Source organism: Drosophila takahashii, chromosome X, assembly GCF_030179915.1.
Source record: "Drosophila takahashii strain IR98-3 E-12201 chromosome X, DtakHiC1v2, whole genome shotgun sequence".
Lineage (NCBI taxonomy): Eukaryota > Metazoa > Arthropoda > Insecta > Diptera > Drosophilidae > Drosophila > Drosophila takahashii.
Genome location: NC_091683.1, coordinates 14,815,525 through 14,836,104, shown reverse-complemented (window position 1 = coordinate 14,836,104; position 20,580 = coordinate 14,815,525). Strand labels below are relative to the sequence as shown.

General features: G+C 39.2%; 1 protein-coding gene and 1 long non-coding RNA gene across 3 annotated transcripts in view; one reads left to right on the top strand and one right to left on the bottom strand.

Moving 5' to 3' along the window:
• The window catches only part of LOC108055901 (hornerin), an 86,344-nt gene that overhangs the window by 48,700 nt on the left and 17,064 nt on the right, over positions 1–20,580 (top strand). The window contains exon 4 of the mRNA XM_017139458.3: positions 15,329–15,380. The gene's annotated coding sequence lies outside the window, so the exon portion shown is untranslated. The remainder of the gene's footprint in view (positions 1–15,328; positions 15,381–20,580) is intronic.
• LOC138913778 (uncharacterized) overlaps positions 1–20,580 on the bottom strand; it is a 43,343-nt gene that overhangs the window by 9,070 nt on the left and 13,693 nt on the right. The window lies entirely within an intron of this gene.

Sequence of the window (20,580 nt, the reverse complement as noted above, 5' to 3'; positions counted from 1 at the left end):
GTATGTATGGTTTGTTGGCCCGGGTCTCGGGGTCTTTCGATATCAGCCTACGTAGTACGAGTGCGATACGTACGTACCTGGCCTGTTGAGTTGCAATTTGGCTAACAAATTATGCAACAGCAACAGCACAGTGGCAACAACAAGGCACTACTGACCCAACTATGCACACGGTGGGAAAAGCAGGTAAATCAGGAAAAGCAGGAGGGGGGATTTCCAGGAGTGAGTGTCCGTTGACTTTACGGCCCGTCCGCCGGGCTCATCCGTCCGGCCCTGTTAAATAATTGTAATTTATGGCATTTTACACAAATAAATATATGGAAATCAATAAATTTACCTCACACACTTATAGCAGAGAGCAGAGACTTTCCCCCATGGAGTTGGGCCTCGGTTTTTGGTTTTTGGTGCATTGCAAATTGCTTTTTGCTCTCTGCCGCTGTGCTGTGTGTGCTATGTGCTTGTTTATTGTTATTTGTGGACTTTAACAATTATTTTATGTTGTCACAATTTAAAAAGCTATGGTGGAAGAGAGACAGGGATACACACACACAAAAAAATTTGCTTGGTAAAATTGACCAACAAAGATAGTTACGTAACTATTAAAATAGTTACGTGTATTTTGTTTTTGCTTTGGGTTTGTGTCTTTGCTAATTGTGTGTATTTTGTTGTTGTGAAATGACAATTTACTTAGTAGAATTGACAATTTTGCTGGTTGGGGCCTGTTCGACAATTATTACAGTTGATTTTACCAAGTTTTTTTTTTGTGTGCAGGGCAGCCAGCCGAATAGCATTCAAAATTAATTTTTTCCTTATGCCTTTTCATTTTTCAATCATTGCATTTTGACTTTTTTTGAAATATTTATATGTGGACAATATTTTGCATTTCAATTGCGGTTTTTTGGTGGCCAGCATACGCACATATCCGTATATATGGACACATAAAGACTATAATAACTCTGTCAATTTGACTGGTGTTCAGGTGGAGGAGCAGGAGATTTACAGGTGGAGGAGGGACGTTATGCATTTTTGTTCAAATTGCATGGGTTGTTGGTTGGGTTTTGAGATTTTTGATTTATAAAATAAATTCTGGCTTAAGATTAAATATATTTATAAAACTATTTATTTTCAATGTGACCAGATGTTTATAAAACCCTTTCAATGTAACCAAACTCAAATGAAAATCAAATTAAAATTGTAAGCCCTGTCTTTGACATCTTTAACCAGTCTAGAATTTAAATGAAGAGCGACATCCTTCTAAACTTTATCCAATTTAGTTAGGTTTTTGTTATTTTAGCTGAAAGCCAGCAACTCGATTCCTATTTTATTTGTTCTCTATTAAGCCCAGCACTCAGCAAAAAATGCAATTGACTCGCAACTTGAACACGACAAATCAATTTTGTTTTTGATTTGGATATCTCAAAGCTCTTAATTTAGTCGATTTGATTTGAATTCTGATGGAATTTCCATTTCACGTATAGTGTTGGTTAATGAAAAAAAATCCATGGTCCTTTTTTTTCCTCCAAACTAATTTTGTAAATTGCCCTCGTTGAATTTTAATTCAATTTTCCTTGCATATGGCGGTGGAGCGTCAAAACAAAAAATAAAAATATTTTATAAATATGTTTGCTTATGACTCGACCGATGATGCCCCGCCCCTCGCACATTCAAACATTCATTCCTACATATATACAAATTTTACGTTGTGTTGATTTTTGTTTGGCTTTCCCCATTTTGTTTGTTTGCCCCGCTCGTCGCCGTCGCCTGGTGCTTTTTTATGTCGTTTCCTTTTTATTTTGTCATATTGAAAAATCGAAATTAATTAAATTGTGTCAAAGTTATTAAATTTTATTGTCATTCGCCATAAATAAACAAATGTCGTGCGCAATACGCTCTAAGCCTATAAACAGACGACACCCCGCCTTCCGCCGGTCGCAACTCTTTCAATTAGAATTTATAGAAATTTATGATTGTTTATTTGTAATATTTTTCTTGTTTAATTTTTCGTTTTTTTCTGTTCTTTGCCGACTGTTTGTGGGCTTGTTTGTTGGTCGCCGCCGCCTCTGCCTCTGCCCCTCTTTTGATTCCGATTTCGAATCCGATTCCTCGCACTCGTTAGTCACGCGTTCGGTTTGCCGCCGCCTGGTGTGAAAAGTAATTATGAACGCTTTATGACAGCCGGTCAACTTCATTCGATGTCCATTAATTTGGCCACACTTAACTATGTTTTTTCTTTTTTGCTCGCCGCTTGGGAACAGGAAACTCCTCTTCGGGGGGTTCAGCTCGCCCCATCAAAGGGAGTTTTAATATTTAAGTACATTAAAATTTGTTTTTATGGCTTCCCTTACTTGCAAGCCATACAAGTACATCTACATAAAGTATATTTAAAGTGACCAGCTTTGTGTAGGGGTCAATTAAGTGTTACCAGATTAAACACCAATATTTATGGATAATAATAAATGGTGTTTGGTGTAACCAAAAAAATTAATTACTTAAGCTTAAACTTGATAAGTTCAAGTTTCATTCCCCCGTTTATATGGCGTAGCGCCAACTATTTTTGGGAATTTTTCCGAGTCCCCAGATCGTGAGCTTTGATTGCATGCCAACTCCTTAAACGACGTCGTCTTACCTCCATCGTTTTTGTTTGTTTTCGTTTTTATGTGTGTTGTCTCAGCTGGACACCGAAAAAGAGAGATGGGGATAGAGGGAGCGAAAGAGAGGGCGCGCCCCGAAATTCCATCGCCGGTCGGTCACGTATGATGGGCCAAATGTGTGGCCAACTCTCACTCCCCTCCTGTTTTTTTTTTGGCTTCCACCTTGACTCGGTCTTGGATCTCGTTTATGCGTTTGTTTGTATATGTTTTTAATAAAATTTATTACACTCTCATATGACGAACATGCATGGCCTCTCTCTCCGTTTCTTCCCCCTCTTTCTCCCTCTTACTCATATTTGTCTAATAGAAAAATTATGACCCAAACACAAACACGGGAATTTTCTTTTTCCAAGGGGATGAGGAGGAGGGCGTTAATTTTTATTATGCATCCCTCCTCCTCGATGTCGTCTGTCTTCTGTCTTTGGCCTATAATTATAACATAAAATTTTTATTGAAATTTCTGAGGCATTTTCATTTAGTTTTTCTTCTTCTAGCAGGGGTCAAGTGGTGATGGAGATATGTTTGCCATTAGAGGGAGGGAAAAGGAGCCGCACAAATGGAATAAAAGTAATAAACATTTATTTCATTAATTTATCATTGCACACAGGCTGCTTTTGGATTGAAGTGATGTCATTATAAATGCGTACACCAATCAGGCTAATTTAATTTACCATAAATTCTACAACCGCGCGCAAAAAAAAACAGGAAAAATACAAATTGACACCGAAAATGTCCCAACTCTAACTAACAATAATAATAATAATAATAATAACAGCAGCACAAAGCCTGGCCAACCGGCGGCGGTTAAAGTCAACTAACAAGTATAATAATAATAATTTAACTGTCAATTTCAGCAAACGGCAAATTGAATATCCAAATCCAAATGGGAATGAGAATGGGCAACGAAAATTTATTTGCATACATTTTTCATTTAACTCATTTGCCGTTTGTGTAATTTAAAACTAATTAAAATGGAAAATATTGGGAATAACAAAGGAACCAAAAACGACAGCAAGGAAATTACAAAATGCTAAAGTGCAGGTGTGAAAATCCAATGATATGGTTAGAAAATAAAAAAAAACTAATTATAGAAGCTAATATTTAAATATATATGTATATATTTTTAATACCTAAAAATACAAACGTTTAAGTAGAATGGCTTAAGGCCTTTTTAGCATTGTGTTGTCACAGTAATTGAAATCTATTTAAGGGGTATTTAGGATCACATTAGTTGGCCACTTTCGCGCGGCCTGTTTGCCATCAGTCCATTCCTTTTGGCCCGGCTAAAATGCATCTTGTGTTGTTTCCATCAAATGCCAGCCGCTGGCAATGCACAGCACACACGCCAATGGGGCATTAGCCAATGGCTCTTTATCTACCTTTAAGCACCCCCTTCCGCCGCCGCCCTTTTTGCTGTCCTGTGACCCCCTTTCAAGCACCTCTCCCCAACCTCTTCCCTAAAGCGTACTCTGTACTGTCCGGACCGTTAAGTTTTTAATGAAATATTGCCAGGGCGTTATTTGTTTAATGCGCTCCATCAAACCCCACCAAGGAGTTTGATGGAAAGGTGCACAGAGAAAAAAAGTGTAGAGATTTAAAATATATAACTAAAAAAATGTCAAGGGGGGTCCCAAAAAAATTAACAACAAATATTCATTTGATTTGAGTTAGGAGTGGTCAACTGTATTATTAATAATAATAATGTGACCAGGCTTAAAATAGTCAAGGAAGTCTGGCCATTATTAATCCTTTCAGTTACCTGAATTTTTTGCAAATTTCATCACCAAGTCATTAAAGTTTTCTCGCTGTGTAGCCTGGCGATTCCATTCGTTGTTGGCCATTTTAGCCCGCAAATGGTTTTCCTCTTTTCTTTTGGCCGCGTGTGCTCTCTGGCAGGTGCCGGCTTTCAATTTGCTTTCAATCGCATTGAAATGAAACGCTGAAAGCGAAACCGCCAACGGCCATTCCCTCAAGAGACACGCAAGAGCGACAGAGAAAGGTAATGGACGGATAGGCAGGGAGGTGTAGGAGGGGGGTTCAGAAAACGTTAATAAATTACGGCCAACAGAGATTATTATATGTGGCATGAAAAATTATGCACCACAAGCGCGCCGGAGCCTATGAAGGCCTCTCATGTGTCACGATAGAAAGCAATTCAATGTGTTTTTCTTTTTTCGCCTTTAATTTTTCCGCTTTTTTCTTTTTTCCCGCTCTTGTCGCGATCCGGTGTTAAATTCTCAGGTTATTCGATGTGGGAATTCGGTTTGGATTGCGCGTACCGCTCCTTCAAAAGAGCTGAAAAAAAAACGTTTGACTTCGACTCTGATACGAAAACAATAATTAAAAGTCTCACTTTTCATAGCCGCCAGTTGTCAATTTAATATATATATATATTTTTTTACCATTTATGGTTTCAATTTGACACTGAGAGAAAATGGCTGAGGAAGCAAACACTGCATTTTAAAATATACCACATTATTTTTTTCAGTATCATTTCGAAATGCAGCTGTGGTTCATTTGGTTTTGAATGTTCAGATGAAATTATAGGACAGCCCAATAGAGGGGGGGTTCGATACTTGGGACTCGAACATACTATATAATGCCCGGAACACTTGACAGGGCCCTGGGATTTCCCTCTCTTTCTTCTCCCCTATCTCCCTCTCTTTCTCTGGCACGCATATTTCATCTGTGCTGTCTGAATTTTTGAAGTGATTTCAAAGTGATTATTTTTTGACACTTGGGGCAACACCTGCATTGCATTTGCAGCTGCCTTCAATGGCATATATACATATGTACATATATGTAAATCCATATAGGCAAATGAGTGCGCGCCCTCTCTTTCACGCAACCCTGCTTGCCGTCTCTTTCGCCCTGTTGTTTGTGTGTAATTATATAATTTGACTGCTGCAATTATGTTGTTCCCCGTTAATTGAAATGTAAACGTCATCATTATGATAAGACGACGTCGTCGGGGTCACCACTCTGCCACATGGCCAAGAAGAAGAAGAAGAAGAAGAAGAAGAAGGAGGAGAGGTGAAATACACGTGAAGGAGGGGAAACCCCTTTTGTTTGCGTGCATCTGGCGGCAGAACGTGTCAATTCCATTTTTGATGGCTTCACACGCTTCAAACGCTCGCCGGTGGATCGGTAAAAGGGGTGGGGTGGGGTTGGTTTGGAATAACCGGGGGGAAACTATTTGCGACTGATTCTTCAAGTCATTATTTAAGGACCAAATGTGAAAGAAGAAGAAGAAGTCGGAAAAGGGGAAGAGACTCATTAAAGTTTGCCAAGATGCAGAAAATGGCACAGGAAATATAAACCAGAGTTGTCAGCATACTAGAAACATATTACAAGAAAGATGCAGAAAGATAAGTAAACCAGAAATATTCTAAATTTATTATCGTCTGTTTGCCTGAGAACGTGTATAGAAATCGTAACCACTAGGATAGCTTAAATATCGATAATGCCAGACGGAAAAAGTGGGAGACGACCTCCCACGCCCCCAGACAAACCGACACCTTTAGCCGCATTAAGTGCCGCAAAAAGTTGTGCGTCTTACAGCAGAATTTCAATCAAATTCAATTGAAATTGAAGTCTGCAACGGCTGGTTCTGGCTTTACTTTTTCTATATCCCCGGGGGTATTTTTGTTTTTTTTTTAAGAAAAGATGACAACCCTGGCGGCGGAAAAAGAAAAATATTTGAGAATGTGGGAGGATGTGTTGGGTGTCCAGTTTGTTGCATTTGCCTTCGCATTAAGTTGGCAATTCCATTCATGCGACAGGCGGCCATATGAGCAGGGCAACCCTGGCCAGCCACCCCCCACCACCCACTTCCTTCCTGGCTGCCACTGTCTGCGTACGTGACATTTGGCGGCGCCACCGGGAAGCACGTAGAAGGAAAATACTCTGTAAATCTTCGTTTCGCTTCTATTGGTTCTTTATATTTAGGGATAAAATATGTGACATTTTTGAAATATCAAAAATTTAAAATACTTCTGTGATAATTTATAGATTTTGAGAGAAGACACTCTAACGTCTTAAAAGTCTGCAGAGTTGTCTATTCTTGATAGTACAATTTCTTGAATATAATCTTTTAAAAAATATTTACAAATACAGGGTATCTCCTATTCGCTAGGATCTTTCCTAACCTTTCTTAGTAGATTTTTTTCACCGCTTCTTGCGCTTTTCGATTTCGCCCCTTGCAACTTCTGGCTGCAGCTTTTTACCCTCACTTCTTTTTGGCGTCTTTCGGTCGTCGCAGTGGCAGTCTTCTTGGGTTTTTCTTTCTTTTTCTTGGGTCCGTTCTGCTGGCCTTTTTCTATTTTTTTTTTAGCTTTTTCTGATGGCGTTTTCCGTGCCGTTCCGTCGCTTTCTTGTATTTGCCCCTTGTTTACAACTGCGTCGCCGACCAAGCGCAAAAGTGTTTGTTGCCGCAGGACTGCGACTACGACTGGCGAACTTTGAGACAGAATAGCGATCGAGGACACAAGTCCTGCCATAAATTTTGCTTATCTAAACGGAAAAATACAATTTGTAATTGAAAATATTTTCGTGCACACACACACAGGCACACAGACAGACACACTTGCACTTACATGAGCTGGAAAGTTGCTTTTAAGTTTTTTGTAGTTTTTTTCGCCGCTTTACTCCGCCTCCAGATTTCTGGCTCCTCCTCGAGTAGTTTTTTTGATGGCCACTTGTTGTTGGACATTTCTAATGGCCTGGGAAAAGTTTTCGCATTGTTTGCTCGCCTTTTGCCTTTGCAGCCTTTCTATGCGCTTCTCATTGAGCTTAGTTGGCGAAGTATGGCAATCTCTCTGATTGGTTTGTTTGCTCTTGTTTTTCCGACTTGTCTTTGCCACTTTCCACTCAGTTGCGAAACTGCAGCCTACAGTCATTCGATATAAGCCATTTTTTACCCGACTGCTTTAATCATTCATTGATGAAATTTAATATACACTTTAGACTTAAGACTTAACAGAAAAGCGCCTTACATTTCTAGCTGAACTCATTCGATGTAAGAAACTAATATTTAAGATTACCTGTTTTGAAATTCAATATATTTATCTGCTTAATTTTCATTGTTTGTGATCTTAATGGTTGAATCAATGTTTAGACAATATTTCCGGCATCCATTTAAGTCCACGAAACCTTTTGTTAAACAAAATGTTGCTAAATTTCCAGCGACTTTTCAAACAAAGTTTCGCCGAACAGAAATGTAATATATACATTTTCATTATGCTTTAAACTTATTTTGCTTTCTTGAAACCCAATACATTGCTCGGGTCTCATGTTTTTCTTTCTGACTTTATGCCTGTTTGCGTGTTTGAGTTTTCATCGCAAAGATTTCGATGGCCCGGCGTTAATCGGCTTAGCGGAATTATGAGCTATTTTCCCGCGCGCCCTTCTATGCGCTTCTCATGGCGTTTACCTGGCTTATGCAACGCACACTCGCACTCGCCGTTTGACTGCGGCTTAGTCGCCGTTGCATAATCGCTTGTCGCTTAATCTATTTATTGATTGACAGTATTGAGACCCTTTTAAAGCCACATTATACTCCCCATCCCCTAGGCGGGCATATCCCTGGGCCCAGGGCACGGCGCACAAATCGTTTTAATGCGTTCTTAATTAGCTGCAGTCGCCGGGATGGCAGCTGCATCGCTGTTGGCGTTTGGTGGCACTTGTTCGACATTTTCAATTGGCCGCATTACTTAAAGTGCACAGCCACGTTACCCCAGCCCCCTTTTCCCCTTCCGATTTTCCCCACAAGCTCTCCAGGCTCTCCAGGCGCTGAGTAACCCTTGAAACCGCAAGTGGAAGTGAGCTCTCGCCACTTGGCAGCAGAGTTGCATTTAGTTGCCATCTGCGAGGGCTTAAGTATATAAATGTGCACTCTCCGCAAACACACACATATGTATAATATAGTAGACTATGGGTATAGTATAGTATAGTGTGTGTGGCTCTCCTAGGATACGGATAAATCCAAGTGAAATGTGTTCTGGCAAAGCGACTGATGAAGAAAATCTTGGCTAAATCTTTTCTAACGCTTATTGATGGTGATGATCGTTATGACGAGGGGCTGGCTGTCTGTAGAACTTAAGTTGCAAGCAGATGAGTCTAACTAATGATGAAGCTTTTTAGGGAAAAGTTTGTGCCTTTCTGTTTTAGAAATATATATATTTTTGATGGCTCTTATTTAAAGTTTGGCCTCTTGATTATGATTTGTTATTGCTTTAATTTTTTGACATTTTCTCCATTTGCTTTGATGTAATTTTTGCAAGCCTCCTTCCTTTGTTTCCGTTTCCGTTTGCATTGAAAGCATTTGTTTGTCGTACTATTTTGTTGCGCAACTCCTTGAATGCTTGAATCCTTCGATGCTGCCAGGATGTTGAGCATTTTAATTGTTTGCCACTTTTGGTGGAGGAGGCAGCAGTAGCAGTAGCAGCAGTAGCAAGTGCAAAAGTCGCAGCTTATGCCACCTGAAGAGCAACAAGTTCCGCTTGCCGCTTGCTTTTTGCTCCTTACTCCACTGCTCCACACACATTCTGGGCAGGACTCTTGGCACTAGGATTACTTATATTCATATCCATATCCTTGCGCTGGAACGCAGCTGCAGCTGCCGCAAATTGCGGCACGACTTGTGGCATGCTCCACTTTTATTAACTTTTTAATGCAGCAATGCCAGAGAGCTTCGCCCCCTTCGCTCCTTTTGCCCCCCTTTTTGGTTAGAGAGTTTTGCCAGCTTTTATAAGTTTATGTCGAGCAGCTGTTGGCTTCTGTTTGCCCCCTTTTCCTCTGTCTCTGTTTTCTTTTTTTTCTTAACTTTTTTTTTTTGGCTCATCTCTGGCATGCAAATCCTGCGGCCCCATCCTCGCCAGCATCTTGGGCTTGCTTTATTGGCTTTTGGCTTGTGTGTGTGTCTGTGTTTGAGGGGGAGGGGGGGTTTGAAAAGTTTTGCAAATTAATTACATTTTATTGGGCTTGACTCTCTCGAGTTGGAATGAACTGGAGCCGGGGGGCGGCAAACTTTATTTGCAAGGGCTTAAAGTTCACCCACTTGTGCGACCCAGTATTATTAATAATAATAAGCTAATGACTTTAGCATAGCCACAAAAGAATATCCACGGCTGTCGTCGACGTCCTCATCGCTGTTGAAATGCATTTTACGACTTTCAAATTCGAAAGCTCGTAAAACACACACACAAAAAAAAAGAAAAGACCATAAAAATTCGAGTGAAAACAGGAGGAGAGGGAAATACAATCATAGAACAAGTACGACAACGACACCCAGAGACCGAATGTGAGTTTTTATGGCTAATCAAACCTTTGCCACAGACAAGATAAACATTCGAAAGCGTTTTTCAGCGCACAGTGGAAACGAACGAATGGAATATAGATAATTCATATTTTCTGGGCACTGCGACTTATCAGTGTCAGTATATGATGTCCAATGGGTCGCAGCAATCAAAACAATTTAAATTCATTACGTCTTAAAAGGCCTTTTTTATGGAAGCAATTATAATTGAAAATTTTTAACCAAGTATCTGGGATGATTTTATTTTCCCGAAATTTGTTAGACTTTAAAGTACCATTAAGTGACTTTAATCGTAATCTTCCATATTAAAAATAAATGTGGCTTCGACTTTAAAAAGGAAATAATATTCTGACTACCATTTCTGAAAGATATTTTGGTTTATGGATCATATCTTCAGTACTTGTAAAATTCTGTTCATTAGGCTAAAGGTTATAGGTTCTCAAAAAACGCATATTAATGTTAAAAATTATGACTTTCAAATGTAGAACCCTAACAGCCTATTGTAAATTTGCCATGTATCTCCTTTTATACCAAACCCTTTAGGGTTTCTCTCTTCCTACACCTGTTGATAAAGATCAGTGTCCATTACTTTTGGGTGGCCCATGGGTGTAAAAAAGAGTATTTCGAAAAAAAAAGGTAAATATGAAGTATAATTTTGATGATGATGCAGTTGGGTCCAAGGAGGAGGAGTTGGGATCCCGAGTACCAGCTGTTTATGATGCGTTTACGACACATCAACCAGGACACGCACACGTGAGGGAGAAAGATCGTTAATGGCGCCCAACGTGGGGCCCGCATGGTAATCGTAAAACTGACACTCTGCCACACCCCCACCCCTCCGCCTCTGACGCAATAGTAGTGGTGTGGAACAATAACACACGCAAAACAAACGAAAGTAAACAACAAGAGAGATTTTTGTATAAAGTTTTTTTTTCCCCCGACTTTTTTCGGCTCAGCTTACACCAGAGTCCTGATTTTTGTTTTTTTTTTTGGTCGCAGAACATAAAAATCAAAAAATAAATAAAGAACACAGGAAAAAGTGAATTTATTTTATACGTTCACTGCTCGTAAAAATCAATGAAAACATTTGTCAGGACAAGCTTTTCTGGCTTGATGGCCCACCTTTGCCAATCTGCCAGAGGGACGGGGATGGGGCTATAGAGGCTACTGGCGGATCGGGGGTGGAAGTTATTCCAATGAAATGCCTGCGAAAAGTTTTCCCGAGCCAAGTTTCGTATGAAATTTGTAGCCAGTGTATAGTAGAACCGGAGGGAAAAATAAGAGAGACTGAGGAGCCAGAAGCAGGGAACTATAAAACTTGAAGTTTGAGTTTCTTTGAAACTGTTTTCATTTCTTTATTTATTTTCGCTCTCCTTGGGTCTGCCTTCGTTCTATAGGTGGAAAGGAATGTGTTTGATGCAAGCCAAGTTAATTGGATTAACACTGAGGCCCGAACACACACACACGCACACACATTCAGTGTTGCGAAATTCGATTTATGGTCAAAATGATTTAATTGCCAAACATGCCCAAAAAACTGAAGACGACGAAGAAGTAGAAGCTGCAAAAGGGAATTTTTGTACTTTTTTCTTCTTTTTTAGTTGTTTGGCTTTTGGAGTTTTCGGGTAATGGAAGTTCAAAGCGGGATAAGGAAATTGCAAAGGGAGATGTGTCGGCAAATGGATCTTGGGCTGTGGAAAACTTTGTCACGCACTCGGAAACTCATTTCAAGTGAGAACTACATAGCTCGTTGGCAAGGGCTTCCCTGGTTCTATCTTTATAAGTTGCGAGCAATGAATTTGCTAGATTGAAATAGGCCTCACAGCTCCGTCCACCCGGGGGCGCCAAATACTCTTTAAGCGCAATTAAAAAATGAGCAAGGTGGAAATTTGTTTTTTTTTTACCACCAACACCAATTTTAATTTACCTTAAGTGAAAAGTTGTTCTTGTTGAAAGGGAGGCAATTACAAATTGTTTCTAGACTGAAACGCACTTGAAGACGTGTACCAACTCTCCTTGAGAACCCATCTTGGTCGTCCCTTCCTCAGCCCTCTCATTTAGCCGTGTAATTTGGCCTCCGCGTCCTTCTCTTCCTCCTCCTGCGGGCCACAAAAAAACTCATTTCATGTAATTAATTAAAGTGACCCCCGGAAAGGTCAACAACAAAGCCCGCAAAAAGGGACAGTACTGCTTACTTTGTGACTACTTCTGACACGGCTCAAGTGCATCAAAGTCGGAGGAGCATTCGGGCTCTCGGCTTTCTGGTAATTTGATCAACTCACTTTGCTCCCCCCAAACGAACGAACCGTGTTGCCTTTTGTTTTTGAGGACATAACACATTTTTCCACATTGCTGGGCAGCAGCACTTCTTCGAGCGGTCGAAGGTGGCCGGCTAATAATTTAGTTAAGTTGGGACTAAGTCAGGTAGTATAGGGCTTCACCCCGGGCATATGGAAATCGGAATCCCATCAAATGTAAGCGTGGCTCAAGTTGCCTTCTGGGTTTTTTTCCCATTTTTTATACCTCCCCGTACACGAAATAAAATTAGCTCAATGAGCATTTGTGCAATCAAGTGATTTTTAAACAAGCAAAGCTAACGGAAGGGGTTTTGAGGGGTAGGGGTCGGATCAACCCCGTGGGACGTGGCGAAAGGGTTGTCGGTGATATACTCCACGGATACGGGCGGAACACAAAAAAAACTCAACCTCAAACCCTTTGGGATGACGGGGCTGTGGCAAATAAATTTCACACATATTTGCACACTGTGTGTGTGAGTTCAATATATATATATTTTTTTTTTCATTTCATTTTTCCCCTACAAGGTCGTCTTGGTTGATTGTAGTGGAAACGAGTGGGAGGGGTAGGTAGGCAGTAGGGGTGTTCCCCTCTACAGTAACTCGCAAAATAATAGAGCCAAAAAGGTGTACTCTAGGTATATACAAAAAATAATATAGATCATATGATGTTCATTAGGTTCATCAGGTTTAATTGATACTTGTTTAAATGTAAACTTAATATTATTTTTTTTATAAAGGCTTTAGAACTGCCTATTATTTTCACTATAGCTGTGTTTTGTAATCGCACGGGTACTACATATATCAAAATTCCTTGCCTCGGCTGCAAGTTTGTTTATCTGTGGGCAAACAGAGCACAGAGAACCCTTCCAAGGAAAAGAACATGACTCATGACACAGTAGCCCAAAAGAAGAAAGGGTTGCTCTGGCTCTTCGCGAGTCTCAGCTGCGGGTCTTCCGACATCCGAGACCAAAAAGTACTACAAAAAAAAGGAGAATCGAATATAGGACTTCAGTTCGGTGGCGGTTTCTTTGACGATTAATTTTGGTACACAGATCATTGATTAACAATTGGCCATTGATTGGGGGTTGAATAATAAAAACCAAAGGAAAACAAGAGAAAATCAGGGCAATAACTATTGATTAGGGTTACAAATATTTAGCTAATCATTTTGAGAGCCTAATTATTTTAATTTGATTTTATTCTCATGAAAAAATCAGTAGGCCAAATATTCTCGAAGGTGTCAGAGTCGGAAAACTCAACTCAACTGGCGACAGACATTCCGCCGCTCATCATCTTTGCCATCATCATCATAATCATCGTTTGCACAGGTTATACTTGACTTCTTAGCAGCTTATTCCTTCTGCCTGCTTTCTTTTTACATTTTTGTCAATTTACCGCGAACCCGAGTCATTTGCAAGCCGCGTGTGTGACTGAGTGTGAGTGGAAAATTCCAGTGGAGTGGGGTCGGTCGGAAAAGTGGGAGGGGTGGGTTATATGGCAACGGTAGCCGCCTGTCACATTTGCCGCGACACGATTTCCTCTGACTTTTTTTCCCGGGCCCCTAACCTCAACACACACACATCCTTATTTATTCCTATTTTTATGTGTGCATAGGGGGAATAAAAAAAGTACCTACCTAAAAAAAAAGGCTACAAAAAATACAGAAGCGGTAGCAACTGAAACCGAAAAGGGAAAATAAAATGGCAAAAGGCAAGCAGTTATTCTTGCTGCGCATTTTCACTCCTTCACCTTCTTCATCCCATTTCCCTCCATTTTCCTCCGGCGACATTCATTCGCATTCCTCCCAATTGTGTTATAAATTCAAAAATGAATAACGCACGTTTGCTTGTGGTTTGAAATTCTATTTTATTTGTATTGTGTAAAATGCTTTCACTTTCACTTGCTCTTTCTTTTTTTTTGTCATTCTCGGGTTTCATTCTTGGCTCAATTAAAACATTTTTGCAATGACATTTGTGGGGTTTGACTGCTGGTCGTTCTTGGCGAAGGGCTGCGAAAGTCGGACTTCTGTGACCAACAAACGCTCCCCATTTGGGTATATATATATATTTTCGTTTTTTTTCTGTTGCGGCGGCTTAAGAAAATTTCTTTTTATTACTGAGCATTTTGCGGGTTGCAGTGAAAGCAATTTGGTTGATGTAGTTGTTTGGGTTTCCCAGGAGAAAATATATTACATCACGAGTGGAGGTGGGTAAAGAGTGGTTTGGAAACATAAAAGTGGTGAAAATATGTTAGATATTTGAAAAAATGTTTAAATAGTAATTGTTTAATATAATATTCAAATTTGGACTCCTTTAATCCGGAATATAAAATTTCTAGATAATTTTTGGTTATTGAAAAATACTACAAAAAAGTTTTTTTAGGATTTCCTGCTACCAAAAACAGGAAACTTTCTCCACAATAAACTTGGGACTAAAACACTTGAAATACAAAACCCAGAAGTAGCAAACTCTCCAGCTGGCCACAATTATCCATTCTTACTGCGAAAACTGCAAAAATCTCAAATCTCAATCAGAAAACGAGAATCCCAGAAATCCGAGGCCAATCGACGAGAAGCCGAGCAAAAGTTCCATAGACAAACGGCATCAGAATTTAATTCAATTGCAAATCCCATATCATCCCCACAAAGTTGAGAGAAACATTCAATTATGAATTCTGAGAAAAGCTACAAAAAATAACCAAACACAAACATTCGCACACTCAAACACACAAAAATCGAAAAAGGAAAGAGGAGGAGAGAGGAAAAACTACAGAAAACTGTTTTATTTATCCAACATTTGACTTTGAAATGATGAAAATGCTAAAGCTGAGAGGAAAACCAGGGGGAAAATTTCATTTGGTCTGACATTGTAAGTCACATTTGATGTACAATGCTGCTGGTCGCTTTTCCGACTGATTCCTAAGCATTTCCATCATTGATTGAGTTTTCCCTCTTGTTTTTGGGGTATTTTTTGGCTCCTACAGTCTACTTGAAAAGTATACATACGCATGCTAATTAAATTTCGTCTCTGTACTAATATTTTCTCGTTTCTCTGTTTGTGTATTTACAGGTTCAAAAGTTGGAGCAAAAATCGTAACTGGAGAATTTCTTTAAAAATTTCGGTAAGTAGAAAGGCCTGTTTTTCTTTTAGATTTTTGGGGAAATCTTTTATCTAACAGAACCTTTTTTTCTTCGTTTCACTGATACTAAACTTATTGGAATTTCGAAAATGATAGCGTTGACATGAAAGTTTCGGCCCCCGCTCCTCCTCCCATGTCATCACCCAGATTTTTTCATTTCTTTTTTTTTACTTTTATTGTGTTTTATGTCGCAACAGACACACAAAAAAGTCAACCCAGAAATCGGCTTAGCGCACAAAAAGAAAAGAGGGGGGAAATTTGAAGAGCAACAATCCGAAAGATGCGTATCTTGTGGTCCCCCAAAAAATAATCCCCCCGTCCCCCGGGAATTTTTTTCAGTGTGTGTGTGTGTATTTAACTGTCTCTTCATCAGCATCTTCAGGTCAATATTTCTGTGATATGCATCTCATCGTCTGTGTGGCTTTTTATTGTGATTGGGGGTAAGAGGTTTTCTTTTTTTCTGGCTTTTCCAAAAAGATACAAAACGTATCTGCAGCTGGACGTCGTCCGTCGAGCGTTTTGTTTACGATTTGTCAAGATCTAAAAGACAGGGAAAATGTGCTTTAAATTGCCACAGCATTGGGCGATAAGAAGATTTTTAAGACGGGGAATATTGTGTTATTAATATGATTTGGTTAACTTAATAAAGGTTGCATTTTATTTATACTGCGTAAAGTGGAATCTCTCTTTATCATTAGTTAGTATCAGCTTTAACCGAATTGAAGGGGGTGAGGTTTTCCTTGGCAAACTGTAAGTGAACCCCTTTTTCCTTCCCCTCCAGTGCTAATAAATTCACCTTTTACCGCAAAATATTGCCCAACATTTGCGAAAGACAAACAGTTTTGCGCCCCCCCCCCCCCTCCCCCCTTTCTCCTCTTTCACCATTTTCCGCCCTACTGTGGGCGTAGTGCCAACATAAATCTCTTCAACAATCTGCCAATCTCAACTACCCCACCTCCCCCCATTTTCCTGCTCATCTTTTGGCTCCTGTTTTCCCGCTTGGCTGTTGATTTTTGTCAACCTAATACAAAAGGCAAACAAAATTTGTGTTGGCATTTGGTTAGATTTGCCTGAGAGGGAGAGAGGGTGGAGAATGTGGGGTGTGGGGGTAGGAAAAGCGGAGTTCTGGATCGGAGTTCATGGGGCAAGTGGGCACTGGGGAGTCGACTTGATGAAGGAGCCTGGAAATCAAATATTCGATGAGTTGTATGAATTACAGGTGGGTCAAATGAGGCGGTGGAAAAGTGTGGGTGAAGAAATATCGAAGCGATTATCGGGTGTTGAATTGAACTGCTGGTCCCCACTGACCTCTGACCCCAAATGACCTCTCGTAACCGCAACACGCATGAACTTCACGGCACTTCATTGCATATTACCTCGATTTAAATATTTCTAAACAAACGCATTATTTTTTCAAAATCACACGGAAAGTTTTATGGATTTATTGCAAATTCCGTTATCTGTTCAAAACAGTATGTATTTTTGGTTTAGGATCATTTTTGGCCAAGTTACAGCAAAAAATTCAAATTTTTGTCGAAAATTAAAATCCCAAATTTCCAAAAAAAAAACAAAAACGGTTTTTTCGCTAAAACAAAGCAAATATTGACTCATATTGGTCATAAAAATTGAAATAATGATCGTTCGTTTAACTCGTAATAAAATCCCCAATCGATTGGCATTTTAACCTGGAAATTTTTAATATTTGCAATTTTTGCAAAAAAAATCCAAAATGCCAAAATTGGGTCACATATTTATTTTTTTAAATCAGCCGAAAAATGCTCTGATGTTTATTATTAGGTTGTTAACTGCTCAAAACAGTACGCCTATTTGATTTGGGTTCATTTGACCAAACAAATTCAAAACCTTATAAAAAATTGCGAAAAATTTAAATTAATTTTCTTAATTTTGCCAAATATTGTCCAATATAGTCGAGTTTCCCACTTAAAATACCAGCTGGCCCAAAATGCATTTCCCTTTCATTAAGCGTTTGTTGTTGTTTCTGGTGAAGCTGGCCAAAATGTTATTGTTGTTGTTGCTGCTGATGCTGTTCATGAATTTGTTGTTGCAGCTGCAATTGGCCACCAAGTTGTGGTCCACATTTTGGGTGTTTTTCCTGCTACTCTCGGTTCTGGCCAAAAAAGCTTCCACTTGAGTGATCCCCCCTCTGCCCGTTTGCCACTTTGCCACGCCCCCTTTGTGCCCGCCGCCCTCGAAAAGTTTGGTGTATGTATGTTAATTAAAGTCATTACGTGGAGGACGCCACTGAAAAAGGAAACAAAAGCCAAAATGGCGAGCGGCTCACACAAAATTCACACAGAACCAAAAACATAATCACAAAATATTATTTATTTGAATAGTTTTATAATTGGGAACCAATATATTTTGTGTTAGAAATGGTTACATAAAAATACAAAAGTTAATTGCAAATAATTTGCTAAATGATAATGATTAATATGAAATTAATAATTTAAAATTATGAACAAAAAATATTAAATTTATAAGCTTTAATATACATTTTCGAATTAATATTTCTTAATAAACAGATATCCTTTTTATAAAATTTCAAAATTAAAATTTCCTTAAACAGAGTTTTTTTTAGAAAGCCATAATAAATCATAAATAAATTATGATAATTTTCGTCTGTGTATGATAATACAGGGTCTGCTTTAGTGATGGGGGGTGTGGGGGGTATAGGATATGGGGTGGCGGCACACACGCATACTCGCACACTCACACACGTAACAACAACTACAAAGTGAAGCCAAACGCTGCGCCAAATTGGCCAATTTTCATATGCATGCCAAGCAGCAAAGGCAGGAGCTGAAAAGCAGGAGCAACAGCAGCAGCCGAGCTCAAGGCAACAACAAGGGGGGTGCGGGGGGAAAAGCGGGTAAAAGTGGCAAGGAAAATCTACTCTTTGGCATTGACATCAATGAATAATTTCAGTTGGTAGAGCCAAGGGGAACCGAAGTGAGTATGGGTATGGGTATGAGGTATGTGTGTGTGTGTGTGTGTGTGTGGCCCAACTGCAGACGCCACGTGTCAGGAGCATTGTTGAAATAACGAAACATGTGAGATGATTGCACTGAGAGAAATTCTCGTTAAGTATGTATTCTTATCAAAAAGTATTAAATATTATTATTATTAAAATATACAAAAATTTGTACGATTTTTTTCTAGTTAAATCTTAAAAAAAAAACTTTATAAAAAAATTAGTACAAAAAAAAAAAACAAACTAAAAAAACACTCTAAAAATATTGTATGATCAAAATATAAAATTTCCAACAATTAGATGGTTTTTGATCTTAAAATATTTTGAAAAAATACAATTTCCAATATTAAGTTGGCATCATTTAATAGTAAAAATTGCTTTATTTATTCCAAAATCAATAGCAGTCGTATTTTATTTTTCTTACTGTGTATTGGTCCTTTCATCGGCCTCTCTCCATCGGCAGTGGCATCGCCATCGCCATCACCATCCACACAATCCACCACCTCATCTCGTCTGCTGCTCTAATGATGCACAACATGCACAAAATGTGTTAATGACAAACCAACCGACTGCCGACTGCCGACGACGACTCATGAGTGCTTTTTCGTAGCACTCGATAGCCGCCTAATGAGTCCTGCCTTTTGGGATGGAACCTGTTGCCCTTTTTTTCTCCCGCTCCCCCAGGTGCATGGGTATGCCAAAGTGGGGGAGTAGCAGTAGTAGTTGTAGGTTGTAGGTTGTATGAAGCTCGCCTTGAGTTACTTTTGCTTTTCAAATCGATGCCCCGGTGGTGATGGTGATGGTAGCAGTGGTGGTGGTGCCGTGTGGCCAGAGTGAAGCAAATTAAATTGCAGCATGAAATCGAATTGCCAGCAGGCAGCTGAGGCATTCAAATGCAGTGGAAAAAGGGAGGGAGGAGTAGGAGGAGCTTGGGGTTTTCTATCCTATCCATAAGATACATTCTGGGCCTGGTCTGCAGCTGCTGCCTTTTTTTTTTAGTACACAGCGAACAGGAAGAGGATGAACCCAAGATTCAGCAGACTTTAAATTGCTTTTGCCACCCCCTCTCACCTGCAACCCCCCCTTCCCCCCAAAAAAGGTAAAAAAAATAGTGAAAATACATAGATGCTGGCAAAAGGAGTTCTACAAAGTGTTCGATTAAAATAGATATTTTTATGGCTTTTGCATTCGAAAATTGCATTAGGCAAGTGGTTGCCTTCCGATGAAGAGGAAGAATTGTTTTCACAACCCAGATCGGTCCATAAAGATATCGAAGTTTTAAGAGAGGCAATAGAATTCATTTTATTTGCCCAAAGAACTTCAAGTAAAATCGAAAAATATAAGTAGAAGAAAAACCAATTTAGGACTATTATCCCAGAGCAAGGTCACACTAAAAATAATATTTTTCCCTCCTGCATATTTTATTTTTCAAACCTTGGCCACACTTTGTGAGTCATACACATTTTTAGAATCTCTGCAAGTGCCCACATATGTTTTATGAATCCATTCGCAATCTTAATTGAAAAATGCATATCAATATGCGATACACCGGCCGTTGTTTCCATTCGGATTTATCCTTTTTTTCTTTTCCATTTTCATTTTTGTTGGTCTCAAACCAACTCAATCAGGCAAAATCAAAATGTTGCAAAAGTGTAGCAAATAAACGGCATATTGTTGTCATTGTTGTTGCCGCCGTGTTATCATGGTTTTTTGCGTTGCAATTGTTGTTACTTTTGTTGGCAACGCCTCGACAAGACCACAAACAACTCGTTAGAATTTGCATGTGAAATGCAATCGGCCAAAACAAAACGAAGCCAAAAAGGAAATGGCCAACTCTAAAAACTAAAAAAAGCACACAAAACAGCGAAAAAATAAAAGAAAATATTGCTAAAGATGGACGTTAAAGGGAATTTCTTTTCCTAATGGTAAACTAAAAGTAGGTTTAAAATAAAAACGTATAAGAACCAGAGTTTAAAACTTACTTTTAGTTTAACATGAGGATAAATCAAAGAAAATATATCTAATGATGGACGTTTAAGAGAATTTCCAATCCTCATGGTAAACTAAAAGTAGCTTTTAAAAATAATAAAACCTATGGAAATCAGAGTTTAAGAAAGGGTTAAGGACCCTAAAACTGCCTAATAGCTAATAGATAAACAACCATTTGGGATACACTTAAAAAACTTCTTT